We start from the raw sequence: 12,301 nt of genomic DNA on the forward strand, positions 1-12,301 counted from the left end.
TTTTATTTTGTAGGCATGGGCTCCCATTTGCGACTTGTCTTCCACTATGAGTGTAAACATCTTCGACATGGCGTCTGTTTAGCCGGAAGCGTTCCCTGAATACTTGATCGGGAACTTCCGTAGATAACACGCATTCACCATGTGTTATTCGCTTCTGCGTGTACTTCTTGTCCGCAGAGATTTTTCTCTGTTTTTATGTGCGCTGTACAATAAAGCAACACTCCTGAGTTCCGAAACAAGAGTCGGAATCTAACTGCATACTCGCTGGGAAATGCAAGGTGTTGTGTGCTTCGCGAGAGCTGGGCCACTGTTGATCCCTGCCGCGCCTCTGCTGCCGTATAGCTTGCGCTGACTGGAAAACTGCTCTGCACATGTCTGACCTGCGACTGCTGCGTGCAGTGTGCGGCGGGCCTAATACACTCCTGGAAATTGAAATAAGAACACCGTGAATTCATTGTCCCAGGAAGGGGAAACTTTATTGACACATTCCTGGGGTCAGATACATCACATGATCACACTGACAGAACCACAGGCACATAGACACAGGCAACAGAGCATGCACAATGTCGGCACTAGTACAGTGTATATCCACCTTTCGCAGCAATGCAGGCTGCTATTCTCCCATGGAGACGATCGTAGAGATGCTGGATGTAGTCCTGTGGAACGGCTTGCCATGCCATTTCCACCTGGCGCCTCAGTTGGACCAGCGTTCGTGCTGGACGTGCAGACCGCGTGAGACGACGCTTCATCCAGTCCCAAACATGCTCAATGGGGGACAGATCCGGAGATCTTGCTGGCCAGGGTAGTTGACTTACACCTTCTAGAGCACGTTGGGTGGCACGGGATACATGCGGACGTGCATTGTCCTGTTGGAACAGCAAGTTCCCTTGCCGGTCTAGGAATGGTAGAACGATGGGATCGATGACGGTTTGGATGTACCGTGCACTATTCAGTGTCCCCTCGACGATCACCAGTGGTGTACGGCCAGTGTAGGAGATCGCTCCCCACACCATGATGCCGGGTGTTGGCCCTGTGTGCCTCGGTCGTATGCAGTCCTGATTGTGGCGCTCACCTGCACGGCGCCAAACACGCATACGACCATCATTGGCACCAAGGCAGAAGCGACTCTCATCGCTGAAGACGACACGTCTCCATTCGTCCCTCCATTCACGCCTGTCGCGACACCACTGGAGGCGGGCTGCACGATGTTGGGGCGTGAGCGGAAGACGGCCTAACGGTGTGCGGGACCGTAGCCCAGCTTCATGGAGACGGTTGCGAATGGTCCTCGCCGATACCCCAGGAGCAACAGTGTCCCTAATTTGCTGGGAAGTGGCGGTGCGGTCCCCTACGGCACTGCGTAGGATCCTACGGTCTTGGCGTGCATCCGTGTGTCGCTGCGGTCCGGTCCCAGGTCGACGGGCACGTGCACCTTCCGCCGACCACTGGCGACAACATCGATGTACTGTGGAGACCTCACGCCCCACGTGTTGAGCAATTCGGCGGTACGTCCACCCGGCCTCCCGCATGCCCACTATACACCCTCGCTCAAAGTCCGTCAACTGCACATACGGTTCACGTCCACGCTGTCGCGGCATGCTACCAGTGTTAAAGACTGCGATGGAGCTCCGTATGCCACGGCAAACTGGCTGACACTGACGGCGGCGGTGCACAAATGCTGCGCAGCTAGCGCCATTCGACGGCCAACACCGCGGTTCCTGGTGTGTCCGCTGTGCCGTGCGTGTGATCATTGCTTGTACAGCCCTCTCGCAGTGTCCAGAGCAAGTATGGTGGGTCTGACACACCGGTGTCAATGTGTTCTTTTTTCCATTTCCAGGAGTGTAGTTGTTTCGGGCCGCATGCGGGCCACGGGCTACACTATGTCACCAAAAGTATGCGGACACCCCCAAAAACATACCTTTTCATATTAGGTGCATAGTGCTGCCATCTACTGCCAGGTACTCCATATCAGTGACCTCAGTACTCATTAGACATCGTGAGAGAGCAGAATGAGGCGCTCCGCAGAACCTCGTCTGTTGACTTACAGAGACCGCCGACAGTTGAAGAGGGTCGTAATGTGTAATAGGCAGACATCTATCCAGACCATCACACAGGGATTCCAAACTGCATCAGGATCGACTGCAAGTACTATGACAGTTAGGCGGGAGGTGAGAAAACTTGGATTCCGTGGTCGAGCAGCTGCTTATAAGCCACACATCATGCCGGTAAATGCCAAACGACGCCTCGCTTGGTGTAAGGAGCGTAAACATTGGACGATTGAACAGTGGAAATACATTGTGTGAGGTGATGAATCACGGTATACAATGTGGCGATCCGATGGCAGGGCGTGGGAATGGCGAATGCCTGGTGAACGTCATCTGCCAGCATGTGTAGTGCCACCAGTAGAATTCGGAGGCGGTGGTGTTATGGTATTGTGTTTTTCATGGAGGGTCTTGCGCCCCTTGTTGTATCGCGTGGCACTATCGTAGAAACTAAATATGCTGGAATAGCATGGAATGTGGTCTGGAAAAACATCAGTAGTGATGTTCTTTCGTCTGAGGTGAAAACAGCGTGGTACAAGGTAGTCAATAACATCATTAGCACTAATGAGAGTCTCTTTGCCATCGGTTTAAGTGACACTAACCTCTGCAGCAAATGCAACCTCGTTGATAGTGTGCCTCATCGTTACACATGTGGAGATCGGAATATCAACTGGAGGTGGACCAGGGAGAAAATTGCTCAAATAACAAGAACTTCAGCAGACAATGTACCGACTAACATTTTCTTCAGACCAGAGGAAAGTTACTACCCTCAGGCAAAAAATAACGCAGTGATTTGGTTAATGGGCAAATATAAAAGTTATGTTTTAACAATATTGGGAGCGATGAACATATTGAATACAAGATGTATTTGGGAAATGAATTCGAGAAAATACTTAAATATCAGAATCACAATAAGAGTCCGCAGCTCGTGGTCGTGCGGTAGCGTTCTCGCTTCCCAAGCCCGGGTTCCCGGGTTCGATTCCCGGCGGGGTCAGGGATTTTCTCTGCCTCGTAATGACTGGGTGTTGTATGATGTTCTTAGGTTAGTTAGGTTTAAGTAGTTCTAAGTTCTAGGGGACTGATGACCATAGATGTGATGTCCCATGGTGCTCAGAGCCATTTGCACCATTTTTCACAATAAGAAATATGGTAACATGCTCCGAATTGTCTTCAACAGAATGGGCACATGAAAAATAAATCAGTAGTACTGCAGATACGAGAATATGGCGACAAATATCTGGTGTCTGATATAAAGGAAGATCTTGAACTCACTATGGATGCGTTTAGAAGGCTGGAACTGACAAAAATAACAAGTTAGTTGGGGATTTTGCGATGTCGCTGTTTGGGAATGCTCTTCTGTCCACGTAATTTACCCTGGAAGGAACACACATCAAGGATTTACTGAATGATTAATTTGGGTCTGGGAAATGATGATGAGGAACCTCAGGCTGCAGAAGGAGAAAATGTGCATGCTGATCTACCACCAGTTGAAGGTGACAGTGAAGGTGCTGAATTGTGCTACTGCTAAAGACTCATTCTTTGAATGCTGTAATTTATGACTGCAATTATCTATCACCTTAGTTATGTCATTTCATTGCAGCCATTTTTGTTATTGTTTTTGTAGAATAAAAAAAAACACAGCGCAGGCCTACATTGATGTTTTAAGCACCTTCTTGCTTCACACTGTTGAAGAGCAATTCGAGAATGGCGATTGCATCTTTCAACACGATCGATCATCTGTTCATAATGCACGGCCTGTGGCGGATTGGTTAGACGACGACAACATTCCTGTAAACGACTGGCCTGCACAGAGTCCTGACCTGAATCCTATAGAGCACTTTTGGGATTTTTGGGAACGCAGACTTCGCGCTAGGCCTCCCCGACCGACATTGATACCTCTCCTCAGTGCAGCACGCCGTCAAGAATAGGCTGCCATTCCCAAAGAAACCTTCCAGCACCTGACTGAACGTGTGCCTGCGAGAGTGGAAGTTGACCTCAAGGCTAAAGGTGGGCCAACACCATGTTGAATTCCAACATTACCGATGGAGGGCCCCACGAACTCTTAAGTCATTTTCAGCCAGGTGTCCGTATACTTCTGAGCACATAGTGTACGTTTGACGACCACCGATGTATAGCGTACCAAACCGGCCAGAGTACTTTTTTAAGGGGGCAGCCACGGATCTAAGGGGGGAGGGGGCAAACCGGGGCATTTGCCCCGCGCGGCTATTTCAGGGGGCGCCAAATTCATATTCTTGAAGAAGCGCCTAGCCTCCAGCGCACGTTGGTATATCGACTATTCATACGGCTTTGAAATGCATGCCAGTTAGTTTTTGAACACATTCTAAGCTGATTTCTGGACGAATCGTACATTGATTTTTGAATGCGTGCAAAGTGTACGTGCTGTCTCTGCCAGGGAAATCCCCGTCGCATCTAGAAATAAAATAACCTTCCTGCAGACAAAAGGAGACGGGGCTATACGACCTCTTTCGAATAAACCCGAACGGGTGAATACTGTTCGCTGTTTGTCTGTGTGGTTGACTGGGTGCGCGAATGATCAGCGTTGTTATGATTACTAGCGAAATCCATAGATTCAGGCTACCGGAGTGGAAATAAACGATTAACAGGGATAGCAGGTAAGAAAGATTACGTTTTTTTAATCTTCTCGGTGTTTCCAAGGAAATGAAATTTTTATAAAAAACATTTGCCAGATCGCTTCACACTAAGGGCCAATTGTTGTACAGTCCCTGGTTAGCAGCAGCTTAGGTTCTGTTCTCGGAGTAGCGCGGAAAATCTGTTGCAGGAACACGTAATTACGCTTAACCGGACAATAAACGCGGGACAACTAAACTGATGATTCTGTCAGGTTTAGTGAAGTTAGCCGGAGAATAAGTTTTGAAAATGGCAGGAATGGTTACAGAATTACTGATGACAAGATTGTTAGAAGGAGTAATGAAAATGGGACACAAATCACATGGAAGAAATGACGATTCCAAATTTATATAAAAATTTCGTACTATTACTTTTCGATCTCATGCTTTAGAAACTGGAGCGTCCGAATGAAATGTGAAGCTATTTCCTAACAAAACTTTTTGCTTGCAGTATGCCTAACAGACATTTGATATTGGTGCGTAGTGAATTACATTCTGTCACGTTATTTATGTAAGTGAGATAGATAAACATGACCATCTGTGCCAAAACAGCCTCGCTTATTTGGCGTCTGTTGCAATTGCTGCAATATTAGAAACGACTATTCCGTTTTAGCTAGCAGACAGTGACAAAATGACGTAATCAAGTGGAGAAACCACGCCAGTCTTGTGTACTATTCTTATTAACAGCTCTTTCAGTATTAGACAACGACATTTAGATTTTTCATGAAGCAAAACGTTTGATGAACTTTGATGAGATAACAGATTCTTTTGCAGAGAGGAAAGCACGCCGTGTAAAACTACCAAGATTAGAGAGGACAAAATGCTGGGACCTAAGGATTGATGAAATTTGTACTGTCTTGCTTGTCTGTTGTTTTTACTGGTTTCAGGTTACCTACATTTAATTGTATGTCATACAAAAGAGAAATTAGGAACTAATAGACAATAAAGAGTGCAAATTTTCTGAAGAGCTCTGATTCTGCTGGTTAGAAATTATCCCATTCAGTATTAATTGTGAGTTTGTTTTTAAGGGGTAGGATGTCAAACCGCCGACTGGGAACAGGAGAGACACCACAGGGCATTTTCATTTCTACTGAACTTCTCGGTTTGATGGCATCCATTACAAAATATGTATGTTTCATTTCCACAGAGCCAAGTGCAGTGACGTGCGGTAGAAAAATGTCGTGTGAACTGGCGTGGCACTGCGCTTTGGCATACTTTAAGACCAAATGACATGTCTTACATCAAACTCTTCAGAAAGATGTGCGCTACAAAATGAACGTATTTTTGAAAAATCGATTTTTAAAATTTTTGACGTCCTATCTTGTAATTCTGTCAGAGACAGCAAAGGACTTGGAAGAGCAGTTGAACGGAATGGATGGTGTCTTGAAGGGAGGATATAAGATGAACATCAACAAAAGCAAAACGAGGATAATGGAATGTAGTCGAATTAAGTCGGGTGATGCTGAGGGAATTAGATTAGGAAATGAGACACTTAAAGTAGTAAAGGAGTTTTGCTATTTGGGGAGCAAAATAACTGATGATGGTAGAAGTAGAGAGGATATAAAATGTAGACTGGCAATGGCAAGGAAAGCGTTTCTGAAGAGGAGAAATTTGTTAACATCGGATATAGATTTAAGTGTCAGGAAGTCATTTCTGAAAGTATTTGTATGGAGTGTAGCCATGTATGGAAGTGAAACATGGACAGTAAATAGTTTGGACAAGAAGAGAATAGAAGCTTTCGAAATGTGGTGCTACAGAAGAATGCTGAAGATTAGATGGGTAGATCACATAACTAATGAGGAGGTACTGAATAGGATTGGGGAGGAGTTTGTGGCAGAACTTGACCAGAGGAAGGGATCGGTTGGTAGGACATGTTCTGAGGCATCAAGGGATCACCAATTTAGTATTGGAGGGCAGCGTGGAGGGTAAAAATCGTAGGGGGAGACCAAGGGATGAATACACTAAGCAGATTCAGAAGGATGTAGGTTGCAGTAGGTACTGGGAGATGAAGAAGCTTGCACAGGATAGAGTAGCATGGAGAGCTGCATCAAACCAGTCTCAGGACTGAAGACCACAACAACAACAACAACATCTTAGACGCTCGAGGGGGAGGGCATGGGGGAGGGGGGGGGGGAGGCGGGCGCTACTATCAAGTTATTGCCCCGGTTGGGAAATATCGTAGATCCGGGGTTGATGGGGGGCCATCAGTAGTGTTCGCTGAGCTTACATACACGACGTTTCAAACGAGTGTTCGTGGGCTAGTGTCAGGAGGTAAATGACTGCCGTATGGTGGCGCAGGGTAATGAACCAGAGGTTTGAGGACTTCATCTCGAGTGTCGTTTTTTGTTCCGTTATGTTTTCACCTCGGTGTGGAATAGAAACCGTATTTGGCCTCGCCCTTGTACACCGTCTGATCAAAAGTATCTGGACATTCGTCTGTGGACTATGATATGGCGTGTATCCCCCTTTCGGATGTCTGACGGCTTGAACTCTGTTGGGGACACAAAAGTATGCGGACACTTGCCTGTGGACTGTCATACGGCGTGTCCCCCCTTTCGGGTGTCTGACGGCTTGAACTCTGTTGGGGACACCTCACTGAGGTGTCTCAGTATCTGTTGAGCAATGGCAGAGTCGAAACCAGAGAAATGGCTGGCTCTGAGCACTATAGGACTTAACATCTGTGGTCATCAGTCCCCTAGAACTTAGAACTAGTTAAACCTAACTAACCTAAGGACATCACACATCCATGCCCGAGGCAGGATTCGAACCTGCGACCGTAGCGGTCACGCGGTTCCAGGCTGAAGTGTCTAGAATCGCACGGCCACACCGGCCGGCCGAAAGCAGAGAAAGTAGTGATGTTCGACGCTGATAACCTGGTAAGATACGCCACCCTCTCCTCTTGAACAAATTATTTTTTCAGGTTATAATTTACATCTAAAATTCACACTAAACATATTGCCCCTTGTGTTTTCCAACAGGACTGCGATTTCACTCCACAGATTACCAACTATATTCCGATTGTGATATTTTTACTCTCAGAATGCCACAAAGTCACTCTTTCCTGGATCACTGAAAGTCTTTTTGTTGTGTGTATCTGCGACTCAGCATCTCCGCAATATGGTGAATAGCAACTTCCTTCCCACAATATTGTTACATTCCATCCTGGATTTTCCATTGCTTGATCTTTCTTGGGTTAAATTCATCAGTTTCACGCAGTCCACATTCGTATGTGAAGACATCGGTCAGTTTGAGCGAAGAAAAAAAGTGATTAGAATTCACCTATAGTCGTCTGAAGTGTATACCTTCGGACGATGAAATCGGCTATAGTGTGACCGCGCTCATATTGGCATACTGATTTGGAAAGACCAGTCGTCTTCGGCCGATGTCGGTCGTCAGCGGAATCCACCGATATCTGTACCACTGTGACCGCAGGCTGTTAGCGGGCCGGTGTTGACCGACCTACACCGATTCGGTATTAAGGAGTGTTGCGTCATGACGCTATGAACAAATAGCACACACGCCTAAGCAAGTGAACTGTTACAAAGGGCAGACAACTTCCACCATCAAATTGTCGGAGTCATTACTACATAACGGAATGTATTTCACTTCGCCCGATAGCAGACCATAAGAAGAAAGGAATAGAAACGTGTTGAGCGTCGTGCGACGTTCGAGCGAAGGCTGAAAATCAATTTGGAACGAGATTCGACCATGGTCGTTGCTACGCGTTCCCTAGGCGAGAACTTAAAAATGACGCCTCCTCGTTTTTACTGCCATTGATCTCCCAGATACCCCCTACCCCGCCCCCGCCACCAACGAGCGGCAAAACAATGCAAATCTCCTACTCTACTTTTAATCAATTAACTAAGATGACCAGACGTTCTCATGTTCTGAGGACAGTTCTCAGTTTTCATGCTTTGCCCTCAGATCCTTTAAAACTAATTGAGCACATACGTCCTCTGTTTCTAATTTCTTGTCCTCAGTTTTTGAAAATTCCAAAAGTAGTTGAAATGGGAAGAATGTGCTGAATATTTTAGACTAGAACTCAACTGAACATATCAGTGAAATCAAATTTGGAATCACTGTCTTATTTTACTTAATTGCAAAAAAATGGGCAAACAAAGAAGTGGAACTATGTTCCAGCCCGAATAATTGTTTTCTTGACCTTAGAAGTTATGCTCTACTGTTAGCACACATGGCGAAGCATCGAAATGCCTCGCTCCAGCCCTCGACAGAGGTGAAGTGATGATTGTTTCTGTTTGGTACTCAGTAGCGGTTGCTTTGCTGTTGAGAGGTAGGTAGAGGCGACGTGTTTACTTTCGTCAAAGTAAGTTAAGACTTACTAGGTAACATCGGCATGCTTCTGAAAGCAATTCGGTGTTTTAATTTTTCCTCTTTTTCTTCTAAGTTGCACAATTCTTTGCAGTTTGATTTGAAATTAATTTCTTCCGTCGGAGGTTAGAGTCCTCCCTCGGGCATGGATGTGTGTGTTCTCTTTAGCGTAAGTTAGTTTAATTTGTGCGTAAGCCTATGGACCGATGACCTCAGCAGTTTGGTCCCATAGTCCTTACCACAAATTTAAATTTTTTTAAAAATTTCTTCTGCCCTCCCCAGAAATTTTGCCACCCTAGGCTGTTGCCTAGTCTTGCTAATGCCGTGGGTCCGACAGCAGAGCGGAAAGTGTTAAATGGGCGTGCCAACGTTGAAGATGCCCGTTGCAGCCTAGCTGGCGGCTATATAAGCCCACGGCAAGGGCACAGAGGGGCGTAAACTGACAAAAAGAAAAGAAAGGAACAAAAACTATTTAAGAATGATCCGGGAAAGGTGCGCGAATTCTCGTCCTTCTCGTGTCTCTTATCTTCCGTCTGCGAGAAGAAGCCTTACTCCCTGCTCGCCCCTGTGAACGCATGCTGTTATCACAGTGTCATTTCTACAGCCATTTCGGACCAGTAGCATTATTAAAAAATACCCCTGCCGAACAGACTTCTACTGTTAACATGCTTTATGCGACAATATTGCACTTAGTTCACACAGCTACCACCTATTCCCTCATATTCAACAATGGAGTTCATGCTGCTACGTTGTTACGGTATTGGGACTATCTCGAAGGTCGGCGAGCGGGTGCTGAAGCAAAACCATGTTCGACCGAAGGCTTTCGATTTCTGCAGACTGAGGACGAGCGAGACGTGATGGTAAGACAAAAGAAGGTGAAGCGGATTTGCTTGCCCCTCCACCCAGTACCTTTAATGGAAGCAAAAAAAAGAAGGGATTTACTATCCCTTCCACACAGTGCTTTTGATGTTCCAAATTTCAGTTTTACGGTCGTCTGTGTAATTAAGAAATAATTCGAGTATAAGCCATCTATAGCTCATTAATAGTATTATTGTAGCAGATCTAACTGGACAGTCTGTTTCGTAGTGCCTTACGGTCGTGGCCATATGGACGTGCTGTTCCTGTGCTATATTTTCCTATGTGTGTATTTGAACGAACCGCACGAGTTGAGCAGCGCTGTTGCAGATTAAAGGCGCCAGTAATTTGTGGGCTTTGTCCATCATCGCCGTACCGTAAACAGTAATGTATAGATTTTGGCTTAGTTTCAAGTTTTGTAGGAATTTTGTATAAACCGTAATTTATTTTCAGCAATTATATGCTTAGCTTGTTATGTGAAAAAATTTTCGTGAATATAGTTCATTTAAATAGTATTTTTCGTTAATGCTCCATTGTTATTATCCCTTCTTAGCACTTGAAGTGCTGGGCCTTTGCCTAGTTCGGTGCCCATCAATTCCTTTCCATTCCTGGACTTCTTCAGCCTGCGGTATTATAATAAATTATTGCTAACTTTTAAAGTTGTCTGCCATTGTTCATTCTGCCGAGATGTTCCCTCCATATTCTGCTGTTGTCATCAATTCTGTTTCAAATGTTAAATTTGTTTATTTCCATGACTGTTTTTTTATCATCTTCTCTGGCAAAATCTTTCACAGCTCTAATAGCTCTTATTTGAGCTTTATAGGTCTTACTTTGTTGTCCTTTTTATATTTTTATGTGATGCACAGATAACTAAAATGATGGATCTGTCCTGCTGTTGTAGTGTTCATTACTATTTTTGTTTTTATGGGATTTCGCACAATATTTTGCTTAGAAGTAAATTCCTTTCTGCTGTTTATTCTCTTTCACTATTCAAATTGTGGCATCATTTGCATATAAAATACAATTCAGAGTAGTCTCTTTGTCTAATACTTGCATGGAGCATGGCAGTCAATATTAAAAAGTGTGGGCTGGATGCCACACCCCTACCAGATAATCTGCATCCCTCCCCACTACTGTTGAAGGTACTGGCAGCTCTCCATTTCTAAGGTGATTATCGTGTTTTTGCATAGGCTTCTTAAGGTGTTTATTAAATGTAGTAGGTACTGTCTTTTCTTCATTGTGCTCCACAGTTTTTCTCTCTTAACTTTCTCAGAGGCTGTTTCCAGATCAAGAAGTGTCAAGTGGGCCTTTGATTAAATTCTGCATGTTTTTCAGTTATTTACGGTAATCACAAATACTGCATCTATTGATATTCCTCTATGGAACTCTCTTTCTTCTCCTTCTCCTTCCATCATGTGTTAGGCATTTGTCTGTTATGTCCTCTTGTAAAGTTCCTCTGTTGGTTGTGGTTAGTTAACTTGATATCTCCACCTGTTTCCAGGTCTGTCTATTGATCATTTCGCCATTGGTTGATAATTCATTGCTATTTTAGGAATTCTGTTTCCATTCATTCTTCCTACATGAGCTCTCCGATTATTTCTGTACACCTTGATCTCTTAATTTACACTTTCAAGCACTAGTTGCACTCAATATCACATCTATACCCACCTGCTCTTCTTAAAAACCTCATTTCCACACCTCTTATTCATTGCTCATTTCCAGCTGAGATTGTCCAAGCCTTACTGCTGTAAAGCATAGATGGCATTTGTTCTTCATTTCATCATGGGCATCCACAGAAATAAGAACTACATTTGTATAGGTGGCTCAGAAGAATTATTGTCCCAGAGAAGTGATCATTATCTTCTCAACATATGAATAAAAACTCTGTACTCCAGACTCCATTGTTAATAATCAGACTATTGCCAGCAAGCAGTAAAGTCAGTGTTAATTATTTTAAATCTTTCTTGCTGCCATTGAAATCATTGTTGGTGTTGTGGTATTCAGTCCGAAGACTGGTTTGATGCAGCTCTCCATGCTACTCTCTTGTGTGCAGGCCAGGTAGTGCAGTGGTTAGGATAAAACTTTACAAAGGGCCACCAGGGAAGTCTAAGATAGCAGAAGAGCTGAATTGTGAATTAAATGTTTCATATGAATTTTTTTAAATTAAATCATGGGGCTAGGGATGTGGATTGGTGAAGATAAGCAATTAGTTTTTATTGTCGAAAGTAATAGCACACTCATTCTGACCATACACTCATAGGCGTTGCCAGCATCTGGACATGGGCACCCATTATAAACTTAACCGTGTTGGCATACTGGACTCAGCTTCCGGAGGATGATGGTTCTTTAACCTATCTTCCTAGTCACAGGGTTTGTATAGTCTTGTGTGTTCCTACATTTCTCCAGAGCCTGTTCTTCTGTAAAACAATT

The 12,301-nt window shown here is 44.6% G+C and overlaps 1 protein-coding gene across 2 annotated transcripts in view; it reads left to right on the forward strand.

The window, feature by feature from the left end:
• LOC126198441 (multidrug resistance protein homolog 49-like) overlaps window positions 1-12,301 on the forward strand; it is a 439,165-nt gene that overhangs the window by 85,200 nt on the left and 341,664 nt on the right. The window lies entirely within an intron of this gene.

Source organism: Schistocerca nitens, chromosome 8, assembly GCF_023898315.1.
Source record: "Schistocerca nitens isolate TAMUIC-IGC-003100 chromosome 8, iqSchNite1.1, whole genome shotgun sequence".
NCBI lineage: Eukaryota > Metazoa > Arthropoda > Insecta > Orthoptera > Acrididae > Schistocerca > Schistocerca nitens.